This window comes from Lotus japonicus, chromosome 4 (assembly GCF_012489685.1).
Source record: "Lotus japonicus ecotype B-129 chromosome 4, LjGifu_v1.2".
Taxonomy (NCBI): domain Eukaryota; kingdom Viridiplantae; phylum Streptophyta; class Magnoliopsida; order Fabales; family Fabaceae; genus Lotus; species Lotus japonicus.
In genome coordinates this window covers 1,084,089-1,096,790 of record NC_080044.1, presented here as the reverse complement: position 1 = coordinate 1,096,790, position 12,702 = coordinate 1,084,089, and the positions used below count along the sequence as shown (strand labels likewise).

General features: G+C 37.8%; 1 long non-coding RNA gene and 2 other non-coding genes across 3 annotated transcripts; all 3 read right to left on the bottom strand.

Moving 5' to 3' along the window:
• Positions 1-4,289: 4,289 nt before the first annotated feature.
• On the bottom strand, positions 4,290-4,376 carry LOC130716436 (small nucleolar RNA SNORD96 family). Its single transcript, XR_009012049.1, has one exon. It is a non-coding gene; the product is annotated as a small nucleolar RNA SNORD96 family (small nucleolar RNA).
• A 159-nt stretch (positions 4,377-4,535) lies between these two features.
• Positions 4,536-4,627, bottom strand: LOC130716437 (small nucleolar RNA SNORD96 family). The gene has a single exon (XR_009012050.1). It is a non-coding gene; the product is annotated as a small nucleolar RNA SNORD96 family (small nucleolar RNA).
• Positions 4,628-11,013: 6,386 nt separating this feature from the next.
• On the bottom strand, positions 11,014-12,151 carry LOC130710101 (uncharacterized). The gene is made up of 2 exons (XR_009010289.1): positions 11,359-12,151; positions 11,014-11,158 (listed from the first exon to the last, which is right to left on the bottom strand). It is a non-coding gene; the product is annotated as an uncharacterized LOC130710101 (long non-coding RNA).
• Positions 12,152-12,702: the final 551 nt, after the last annotated feature.

Sequence of the window (12,702 nt, the reverse complement as noted above, 5' to 3'; positions counted from 1 at the left end):
TTTTAATTCAAAAGTAATTCGGAACATTAAAAGATAATAATTAAAAAGTTGATAAAAATATTTTTTTTATAAAAAACTATATTTTTCCTTATTATTTATTGTTATTGTTATACCTAAGCTTGCTTCGTATATATTAAATTAGGTCATTTATTTTAATTTTGACTTGGTCTTAAATGAGTAACTTGAATATGAAGCAAGCTTAGATATACATATACGAGCGTTATCTTCATTATTGTCTTTCCTTTATTTTCTTGCATAAAATTAAATCCATATTTTGATTTTTGAGGAGTCAAAAGATAGAATTATATCTTAGAACTCAATTCATGTCATTTTTTAGAAAAGATGAAGATTTTACTCAAAGATAAGTTATTAGGAGAAACAAAATAAGCACCCTATATTAAATAGGCTATGTGCATAGAAGCTTGAGGAAATGGTAGAAGGTTTCGTATAAATATAGATTTTTGGTTGAGAGAAAATTCACTATTAGGGAGCTGCTCTTACCCTTACTTAAAAACATACTTGAGGAATAATCAACCCTCAAGCACAATTACTTTTCTCTTGGTTGAAACCCTCATTCATCACCCGGAAGAATTCAAGCTTTTGTTTCTTTTATTCCAAGCAACGAGGTTGACAAGTGTATGCATTACTACCTAAGGAGGTAATGGTAACTCGATTATAAAGTGTCTATATCGAGTCTTGTGTGCCTATCTACCCTTGACATGTGTTTGAGGTGAAGGTTAAAGATGACAACGGGTAGGATCGAGCACGAGTTTTACAATTACCAAACTCATACTCAAACCCTAGAACCCAAACCCAAACTCAAACCCTTATGGGTGATAAAATGAAATCAATGCCCAAACTCCAAACCAAAAACCAAACTCAAACCCCTATGGGCGATAAAATGAAATTCATGCCCAAACCCATTACTACGTGAAATAGCAACACCTCCCAAAACCCGATCCATAACCTACTTTCATAAAAAAATGAAATTCATAGAAATAAATAAAACAAATACTATTCACCATCATCATCCATCACCAAAGTGAGACAACAATAGTTTAGAGTTTACTTTCTCAAACATACAAAAGTATGATTAATCATCAAATATAAAGAACAAAGTTTAAATATATATGTATGAGAGTATTTATTGTAATTTTATGTTTCGGGTATCATTGAGTTTGGGTTCGGGCGAGTATAGGCACGAATTTAACTAATACCAAACTCAAACTCATAAACTGCTACAGTAACGGGCAAAGCCCAAACCCAAATCCAGTCAACTCAGATTGGGTTCGGGCGAGTACCCATAGGTTTGGGCAAAATTGTTATCCCTAATGAAGATGTTTTAGTTCGATGTTGTTTGGATGATTTGATCACTTTTCTCTTGCTGATTTTTCTATGATTATAACGTGTTTCTGTTATCATAAAATTATGAACATGACTTGTTTTAGCTTAAATTTTATTAGCTGATTTTTCTATGAGATTCTTATTGAAGTTGTTGTTTTGAGCATAATTTAAGCATGATATGCTTGCGGATCTATTGAAATATATTGAGTTTCTCATAACATGACTTTAGACGTGAAACTTGTTTGAGATGTGACAATGAGTTCGGAATTTTGTTGGATGACTAATTTGAAGATATAGGGCATGAAACTTTAAGTGACAATGAATTGATTATTTGTCCCATGAAATTGTTCCACCTTACGGATGTGTTTTGAATTATTTAAGTGGTCATGTGATGGTAATTGTCCCGTCTTAAGAGACATATTAGATTGATCCATTTTGGTAGATGCACATAGTTGCACCTTCGGATACTAACATTGATGTTGTTTGAGATATTGTTTAATTTTTAATGATACATTGATGTTGTTTGAAATATTGTTTAATTTTTAATGATAATATTATTCATGTTTGTTATCTTATTTGAATTTGTTGATAATGTTATTATCTTACCACATCTTGAAATTAAATTTAATAAACATGTGTTATCTCTTATATGATTGAGATCTTTGAGTTTACACCTTGCTTATTTGTTAATTTTTGTTTTGGCGCTTAATATAAGACAAGGAAGATGAATAACTAAGTGAAATATGATTTGTTTGGCGAAAAAGACTATGGAAACGGTAACGATAGTGATTGATCATAGCTTCAATGAGAAGTTTGAGGCACTGAAAACAGATTTATAACTTCTTATTTGACGCGAAGATTACAAACAACCCTAATTTTATCTCGTTGTTATCTAGTATTTTTGAATATTATCTTCTCGTCACCTAGTTTTTTTAATATTCAAAAATACTAGATAACAAAAAGATAAAACTATAGTTGCTTGTAGTCATCGCTCCAAATAAGAAGTTATAGATCTCTATCTTCACCGCCTCAAACTTCAATCATCACCGGTACCGTCTTTATAAACTCCGCTAAGAAACAAACCATAGACCACTTATTGATTCATCTTTCTCATTTAATAGCGTTAAACGCCCAAATAAAAATAACAAAAAAACTAAAGGTTACTCAACAATTTAAAATATATTAGGAATAAGGCATGCTTATTAAATTCAATTTCAAGATGCAATAAGATATGATAAGATAACAATAGGGTTGGCTATGGGCCCCGTGGGTGCGGGTTTGGCCATTCCCACACCCAAATCCAAACTTAACACCCAAACCCAAATTCAATATAGGTGCAAAAGTTAAACCCAAATCCAAACACCTGGGTTTCGGGTTACCCGAACCCAAACCCAAAACCCAATGTGAGCACCGAACCGACAAAAAATCAAAAATATCAACCCGGAAACAACATGTACTTAAGAGAACAACATGAACATAAGCTGATTAAACCTCATTATCATTTCAATACAAAGGAAAAAATATAGTTCATGAACAAAGCCTACTTAGTAACTTAAAAAAAAACTCTACATAGTAGCTTTAATAGTATATATATAAGGGTTGATAATTACATGCATATGAAGTTGATCAATCCCACACCCAAACCCAAACCCAAACATGTTTTAAAATTTGGATGAAACTCAAACCCGAACCCAAACCTAAAGAAATCGGGTTTCGCCCACAAATTCGGGTCGGGGTCGGGTTGGACCCCGCGGGTTTGGGTTTTCCTGCCATCTCTAGATAACAACAAAATGATAACATTATCAACAAATTCAAATAAGTTAACAATAGTATGCACCCAACCCAATTATCATTGAGTTCGAAAAAAAATCATTAAAATTTAAACAAGATCTCAAACAACAATATGGTTAGTATCCAATGTAGTAACTACACGCATCTATCAAATGAATTGATAAAATAAATCAATCAAATTACCATCTCATTATCACTTAGTAATTTAAAACATCTCCACAGTGCAAGAAAATTTCAATGAACAAAATACTATCTCATATCTTCACAAAGTGGACAATCTCATAGGATAACTTAACAAGTTAGCGATCCAACAAATTCAAGACACACCCAATAAGTTTTAAGCTTAAAATGTCAAAAATGATGTATTGAGAAAATCAACAAACTTCAAATTTTCAACATTAAACTGATACATCATACTTTTTTTTTGAAAGTTAACTACTACCATATCATAATTAAATCATACCGAAAACAACATCAACTTCATACGCTCTAAATAAATTCATAAAACTCGAAAATAAATTCTTAAGACTCCCAATAATCTATGAATCGCACAACTCGATTGATATTTTTGAAGACTACCTATTTAAACAAAAAATATCATATGATTCATAGCCACACTGACAGTTGTTCTAGCATCTGAAGGAATCAAAAATTCAGATTGAATTAACGTCTCATAGGTTTATTTAGAAGAGTCCTTTTTGCCTTATTTTGATTATGTTGAGAAAAATCATCGTCTTATTTTGGTTCTGTTGAAAAGTCGATCATTACTGTCCAAACTCCAAAACCCCCTAGTCCAAAACTTATTCATGCTGTGGCAGCAACACTTAGCATTGTTTAAAGCTTTAGGAATATCGAACATGCAAAACCAGATACAAAGTCATGTTCACTATTTAAACTATGGATCTAACCAATATCTAGGATAAAGTAAAATGAATCATCTCTCCCTTGCTGCAATGTAAAAATGATGGCTCATTGGATTCAAATTTCAATAGAGTTATGGTACCGCTAGCAAAGTCATGCTTTCCATTAAAGCTATATGTACTTACAAATCTAGAATAGGCAATGACTTAACTTAAAATACTGCAATGCACCAAAACATGCCAAGAAATATGTGAATGATAAATTATGTTAAACACAAAATATTTAATATGATATAGCCTCAGAATTGCAGAATATCAGCAAGGCATAAAAGCCATTCAGTCCCGAAAGATGGTATGAATAATTGATTTCCTCATTGGCTATCACTTCAGAAAATCAGACACATAGCAGAAATTTTAGAATTAAATAATAAAAATTGAATTGAAATGTAAAAAATATGAAGGACCTCAATCAAAATATTAAAGTTTTCCACAAACAATCAGAGAATTAACAAATCACATAAACAATGCTGCTACACAAGAAAGCCTCAGAATTGCAGAATTTTAACAGCAAGGCCCGGAAGCCATTCAGTCCCGAAAGATGGTATTTGGTGAATTTTTATCCTCATAGGCAACATTGCAGGAAATAGCAGAATAACATAACATATTGAACCAAAAGACCAAAACATGAAATTGAGAAGAAAAAAGTGTGTAAATGTGTGTCTCATGGCCAGTCCCAAGAGGTAAAAGCAGCAACGCCGCTCCACAAGGCGATGGAATATGAGACAAGCATCGACGGAGGAGCTCCCTCCGAGGAGAGAGGACCATCAACGTCAAAAAACATTGTTATGCGACGTTAACTTGGAGTTATACAAACATAACATTAGTTTGCCCCCAAAATCAAGTTAGGAATTGGATAGATTCCCCGTCACAACAACACATGAAAATCGAAATTGAAATTGAAATCAAGAAACTAGAAACAAACACAACAACATCAATGATAACAAATGAAGATTCAACACGACGAAATCGAATTGAATCTAACAGAAGCTATGTACAGAAACCCTAGACCATGTGGTGGAGGTGATCTGAAAAGAAAGACACAACGAGAGCAATTTATACTAGTTGCCACCGCCTCCATTGAGAAACTAGGTTTTGTTTTGTAACTCTCTGTCACTCAGCTATACATGTGGGCTTTTACTCCGACCCATAATGGCCCAAACACTAATTAAGCCTTTATAAGAGTTTACAGGTTGACCCAAAAAAGAAAATTGCAGGAAAAACTTGTAAAGAAAAAATGATTTTACACGGTAAAAAAAAGTTCATTGTTGGCCATTTTCACCATACCTTTTTCATTCTTAATAAAAAAAAAATGTGAATGTTGCTACCCTTTCCTACCAGAAAAATTCTATGGAGATGCATGAAACATGGTGAAGTCTATAGTGTCACCCTAAAAACGGGTTGCACCCATGCCCACCCTTGCCAAAACTTTGATAAAAGGCGAGGTCATAGGTATAAAAAATTTTATATGCATTAGATATATTAGTTTTTTAAATGAGTGGTTCAGATGCTCTACTGGTAACCAGTTGTTTAAGTTTTAGAGAAACTTTATGGAAATTATAATGAAGTCTTTCAACTCCTTCACAATTTTAGTCCCTTTGCACCTCAACACCCCCTCTGTCTCCTCCATCGCTGCCCAACCCTTTCGTCGTCAACCTTTCCCGCCGTCATCCTCCATCGTGATCACCACCTTGTCCATACCCCCAACTCTACCGTCGCACCTTGACGGTGATTCCGATTCCGACGAGACCTGGACTTGATGAACTGTAACTGTGAACTCATAAAGAATAGAGGGTGGCGAAGAACATATTCTAGGAGGGAGATGACGGCGACGAAGGCCAAACATACATAATATATCTGGGGAGGGAGATGTGGTGGCGGAGGCCAAACGGACCAAACAAATCTGGGGAACAAGATCACGGCGTCGAAAGCAAGACGAACCTAACATATCTAGGAAGGGCGATGACGACGGCGGAGGCCAGACAGACCTTGAATCCTTCACCGCTACTCTTCCTTCACTGCCCGTACAACTCGCGGGGAGGCCAAAGGGAGAAGAACCACGCTGTCACCTCTGTCATGACCGTCGAAACCGCGCTGTTCTGAAGTCGTCGTTGCCTCCACCTACACCATCAAGCTTTGCCTCCACAAACGCATATCTCATTTCCTCGGCCACGCCGCACCAGAGTCAAAGAAGATCCGGCCTTCGCTCGCATCACCTTCCCTACCGGAATTCCATCTCCCTCCCTCTCGTCCTCCTTCCCTATCTTTCTCGATACCAGAGGCAGAAAAGCTCAACCTATTTCCAAACACTGTTTCCCCTAATTCAGACTTAATCCTAAAAGTCTTACATAATTTGATTCAAGCCCAACAGTGCTGGTGACAACAACTGGTTATCATAGGTTGAAATTGGGGGCACCGGTGAACTCCCTTTTAGGGGTGACACCATAGTTTCCACCATGAAACATTATGATTATCATTAAAATTGAAGTTGGGCCAAGCGATACTTTTAAGATTGACTTAATTGCACTTTTGGTCCTTCACTTGAGTTTGTTGTACGATTTTGGTCATTAACAAAAAACATTAGCGGTTATTGTCCCTCAGGTTAACCGTCTTAAAAAAAAACATTAAACACAATTTCTCTCCCATTTGTGAAAAAAAACCTACAAACCCATACACATACCCTTCACAAGACACTGTCTTATTTTCCTTTCACCCCACAATCTCGTTCTTTCTTTCTCTTTTCCACCTCTTTCCTTACTATCGATTCATTGGTTGTTGTGATCAAATCTTCATATTTATGCTGAGGGTGGGGTTATGTGTCAATCTCAATTATTTCCTTCACAAATGTACAGGAAGGCGAGAGTCGTGCGAGAAAGAAGTGATTTTGATGAACAGAGGAGGTATGCGGTGGAGTCCATGTTGGTAACAACGAACTTTCTAGGGGAGCTTCGATTTCGACAACCACCTCCGACATGGACAAAAACTAGGTAATTTCTCAAATAGTAGAGACTGGGTTCAAACTTTAGTTCGGAGAGCATAAATGTATGCTTAAACACAAACAAACCACTTATAACGCTATCACCAAAAACCCCAAAACGAGCATCAAACGCCACTGGGTGAAGTCTCCATTTAAAATTAAAAAACAATGACAAGATTAACCGAAGCGAGATCCTATCAAGCCGCACAAACCTACCAAAACAGAAAGGCAACCTAATCGTGCATACCATAACACCAAGAGAACTCCCTCCATGACAGAACTCCCTCCATGACTTGACACCACATAGAGCAAGTCGTTTGAACGCCAACGCAACAACCCTTGCACACAACCAGCACGATAGATGATATTAAAGCTGCAAGCAAACAAAGTTTGGTGGTGGAGACTGGTTGAAGGAGTCACCACCCAAACCCCCACGCCAACAACCTTCGCCAGAAGGAGCCGCCACCATGTCAGAACAAGATCATGTCGTGAAGCAAAAGCCAGCCAGATCTCTCCAAATCGCTATAGATCCATATATGCCATACCATAGGGAATGGACCGTAAGCACCATAGAGAAACGAGATGTGTTTGGCGGTGCGATCGAAGAGATTAAAGACGAGGTCGGAGAAAAAATGAGAAGTTTTCAGAGAGAGAGAGAGAAAGAGAGAAATATCATCCTCAAGCTCCTCAACCTACGAAACGCCGCCATTAGAAAATGGAAAAGGACCAAGCCCACTGCCGCCAAGCGAGGCCGCTCAAATTAATTATAGTTAATCTCCTATTCCATATATATAATTAATTCGTTATGTTAAAATTATAAATATCTGTATTTTTAGGATCTTTTTTCACTTGAACGACGAACAAGGTATTTATAGCAAAAGAACACTTTCGATGACGAAAATGAGAATGGACCATAATATTATAGGTGCACAAATAAACAAAAACAAATGCAAAGACCGGACCAACAAAGAAACAAAATAAAACCAGATGATGATGATAACAGACAAATTTAGCATCTATTCTTATGGTTTCTGGGGCGATGGTTCTGAAGCCAATTCTTGAACTTAACTGGATCGACTTCAATAGCCAAGCAAAACCTTTGGATTTTCTCATTTTGAAACTTTCGAGTTTTCCATCCTAAAGTTTTGGCAAAGTGCTTCATATGAATCTTCTGCACCAATGTAAAAGTTGTCCTCGTCCTTTTTTTTGATGGCGCTGGTGATTGCTCATCTTGAGCCTCACAAGCTGGAGGTGGTAAATTTAGATCAATTAGAGCCATGGATTCTACGATGTTGATAGATTAGATGACAAAGTTAGACGCGTATGCTGTAATATATATATAGTAAGAAATCTTGATATATATATATATATATGTTATATATCATTATTATATATTATTATATATTAATAATAAAATAATATTTTTTAATAAATATACAATTAATATATAAATATTAATTTAAAATTAATATTTGAAATACTATACAATTATTATATTCAACGGGTCAAGTCGTAGTGGTGAAAAGTTGTTTTTTTGAATCCATGAGTCAAGAATTCAATTCCTTGGAACCGCACTCCTACAAAACCTTTTGCATTCACTGCATCCCAATAAAAATGTGCGATCAAGTTAACACAAAAAAATACAATTAATTTTCCGATGAATAAAAAAAAATTATAATTAATATTAATTTAGTAGAATGTAAGAAAAAATGTATTATTTTTCTTTTTGTATCATCCCTATCAAGGGTAGTTATTTTTCTTTTTGTATCATCTCTGAAACCCGAAGTGGAGCTGCACCACTTCTTAGTGACTTGCTTGGCTTCTGGTCTACGAGTTAATGTTGCATAGTCTAGAGCGTTTGCGGGAGTTGGGGTGGAGCGTGCTAGGAAGGCAAGGATTCTTAGCGTGACTTCTATCCCCTTTACTTCACACTTTGAGAAGTATTTGGGATCCCCTATCCTGAGGGGGCGACAGAAAGCAGCGGATTTTGACTTTGTGGTGGACAGGGTGGCCCGGAAGTTAGCTTCGTGGAAGGGTAAACTTTTGAACAAAGCCGGAAAAGTTACTCTTGTCAAGTCTGTTATGAATAACATCCCTGTGTACCCTATGCAACTCCTTTGGTTCCCTCAATCTGTTTGTGATCGACTAGATGGGATGGCTCGTGAGTTCATTTGGGCTCGTGGTGACCGACGAGGTATGCATATGGTATCCTGGCGCAAGATGTCAATGCATAAGAGGAACAGAGGGTTAGGAATTCGACAAGCTCGTCTATCTAATGTGGCGATGCTAGGGAAATTGGTTTGGGATCTTATCAATTCTTCCGATAAGCTTTGGGTTCGCCTCTTGCTTGATGTTTACTCCCCTCATACTAGTTTTCTGCATGCTCCTAAAAACCATGGGTCTTCTCTTTGGAATGCTCTGTTGCGCACTCGGGAGCAGCTTCGAGAGGGCTTTGGTTGGCGGATTGGTGCGGGTAACCTCTCCTTCTGGTATGATGATTGGAGCGGTTCGGGGCCGCTTTGTTCCATGGTACCCTATGTTCACATTTCTGACACAAGTTTGCGTGTTAGAGATGTGTTTCGCGATGGTGCTTGTGATACTCGCTGCCTTGCTACTCCGCTCTCGGTTCCTGTTTCCCAGTTATTATGTTCTCAGTTTATTTATACTCACTCTGATCATGAGGATTTGATGGTCTGGTCGGAGTCCATTGATGGCACTTTCACTATTTCGAGTTGTTATACCTGGCTGTTATCACGTCGGTTTGGTCCCTTACAGCCTGTTCCGTGGAATTGGATTTGGAAAGCGGACGTTCCGGAGAAGGTGAGAGTGTTTTCGTGGCAGGCGCTTCACAACTCCCTCCCTACCGCAGAGACTCTTCGCCACCGTGGGGTGAATATTCCGGTCCTTTGTCGCCTCTGCAATGCTGAACCGGAGTCGCAACTCCATTGCTTGCGAGATTGTGGTGCAGCTCGTCATGTGTGGAGTAACCTGGCCATGTCGATAGCTTTTGAGTTTTATTCAGCGGGTTTGATGGCTGAGTGGGTGGCCTCGGTTCCGCGAGCCTCCGCTGCCTCCTTACTGTTTCATGCGTGGTTCATTTGGCGCAGGCGTTGTAAGTTTGTGTTCGACGCCATCCTTGAGCCTTGGCAGCTTGTTCTCCATCATGCTGCTGTGATTGACCGTGTTTTGTGCGGGAGCTTGGCTGCGGTGCACCCTCTTCGTGAGCCTCGCTGGGTCAAGTGGTGTGCGCCGCTGGATGGGTGGGTGGATTTGAATACTGATGGATCCTCTTTTGGTAACCCGGGGCGGGCCGGAGCGGGGGGCGTGGTGCGCGACGCTACTGGTACTTGGTTGTTTGGTTTTTCAGCTTTCGTTGGTGTCTCTGAAATTCTCAAGGCTGAGCTTTTAGCTATTCTCTTTGGGTTGCGTGTGTGTTGGGAGCGTGGTGTGCGGCAGGTGGTTGTGTTCTCGGACTCTCAGCTGGCCATCACCCTTCTCCAGCGCGGTTGTGGGCGGTATCACGCTTATGCAGCAGTGTTTGACATGCTTCGCGAGCTTCTTGGTAGAGATTGGAATGTTCGGTTTGATCATATTCTCCGGGAAGGGAATTCTGTGGCTGATTTGCTGGCGAAGCAAGGAGCTACTAGTGATGACCGCCTAAGCGTCTTGGAGAATCCCCCGTTGTCTGCCATCCCTTTGTTGGCGGAAGACTACGGTGGCACTCATTTTTTGAGGCGCTAGTCTGTTTTTGCCTTTTTTTTAAGCATCTATGTACCAAAAAAAAAGGGATGTTAACGGGTAGGATCAGGCGCGGGTTTTACAATTACCAAACCCAAACCCAAATCTCATTCATTTAATAATACCCTCGACTATTATTAAGACATTTTGGTTGTTATCTTATTTAAAATTTTATAATTATTACCATATTTAGAGAATATGAAATTTAGTTAATAAAAAATCGTTGATAAATCATAATTAAACTACTTTAAAACAAATTAGACATTTCATCTTCATCTTCATCAAACTTTCAGAAATACATTTCTTCATCAAAGACTTCATCAAATTTCTTCATCATCTTCTCCTTCAATAGAAAACCAAGCCACAACTTACACTAGCACCAATCCGCAGCCTGCAAAAACACCAATAATTCATGCCCAAATCCACGCTAAATAGATCAGATCAGACAACTATAGCACAAGTTTCAAGGCTTTCCACTTCTTGGCAAAACAATACTACTACAAGGCTCCAATACAGTGCAAAGACAAATCGATCCAATACAGATAAGGAACAGATTCGAGCACCAACGAGGCTAATGGAGGAAAAATGAACCTTGACCACCGCAGGAGATTAGGGCGGAACGTCGCTGAACGAAAAAGGGGAACCACCATCACGTTGGACGAAACTCCAAAAGCCCGTTCGCCCCCACCCAGCAGAAGCGCCAAGATGCACCGCCACCGCACAGGGTGTTTGGACGACGAATTCCTCAACAGAAGTGAAGAAGACTCGTACCTTGAGACAGAAAGGGAATCACGAAACAAGGTACGATTCAGAGCAGCAGAGAAACGTGAGACAAGACAGCTTCCAGCGGCCGGAGGGTGGAGCACGGCCATGAGCGGGCGGAGATCGGCAAGTAGCGCGACACAGCCAGAAACAACTGCAACCAGTGACGGACCCAGAAATTTAATGTTGTGAGGGCAATATATAAATATAAATTTGTAATAAAAAAAATTAACATCTACTATTAGAAGTGAGGACATTTTTTATCAAACGTGACACAAGTGAGAGCACTTTTTACTAAATGAGCATAAAAAACCACATACTTTTACTACTCAAGTGAGGACACATAGCAATGTGGGACACAAGTGAGGACATTTAGCAATGTGAGACACAAGTGAGGCATTTTTTACCAAATGACCATAAAAAACTACATACTTTTACTACTCAAATTTTTTTCTAATGATATTTTGCAAAATCCTCATGCCTCAACACTTGCATCCGTCCCTGACTGCAACCACCACCTTGGAATCACAGTTCTTGAACCCTAGCAGAGCTTTGTTTCAGTCGTTGAATGATAGTTAAGTTAAATTTTTTATTTGTTAATTAGGATTAAATGTGTGTTAATTGAGTTAATTAGATGTGGAAAATATGTAATTTAAAGAAAAACGAAAAAATTACTAGTATTAATTATGTGATGACTTAATTAAATTGTAAGTATTAATTACATGACATGGAAAGCCATGTGGAAGTGACATGGAATTGATGAATGTGTAAAAAATGAGCAACATAAGCATGAAACACGGGTATTTAAGTAAAAAAAATTTACACACTCATCCAATTATAATCCATCAATTTTTCATGTCATAACTAATTTTAATTTTAAATTATTTGAAATAAAAAGTGGAGAGATATAATTATATGCATGTGTAAAATTCTTTACACTGTTCGTGCATAATAATTAAACTCATATGAATTAAATTACCCTCTAAATTTTTAAGTGTTAAAAATAGAGTAGAAATTATGAAAAAAAGATCCTATAATGTACACTGGGAACTTTTTCAACTGAAAACAAAATAGCCTAAATCTGTGGCATCATATTTCGCATCAGATGTCAAAAAACAGAACATAAAACTAAACTCTTACTGAAGATTTGAAAAACAAAATAAAATAATGTTA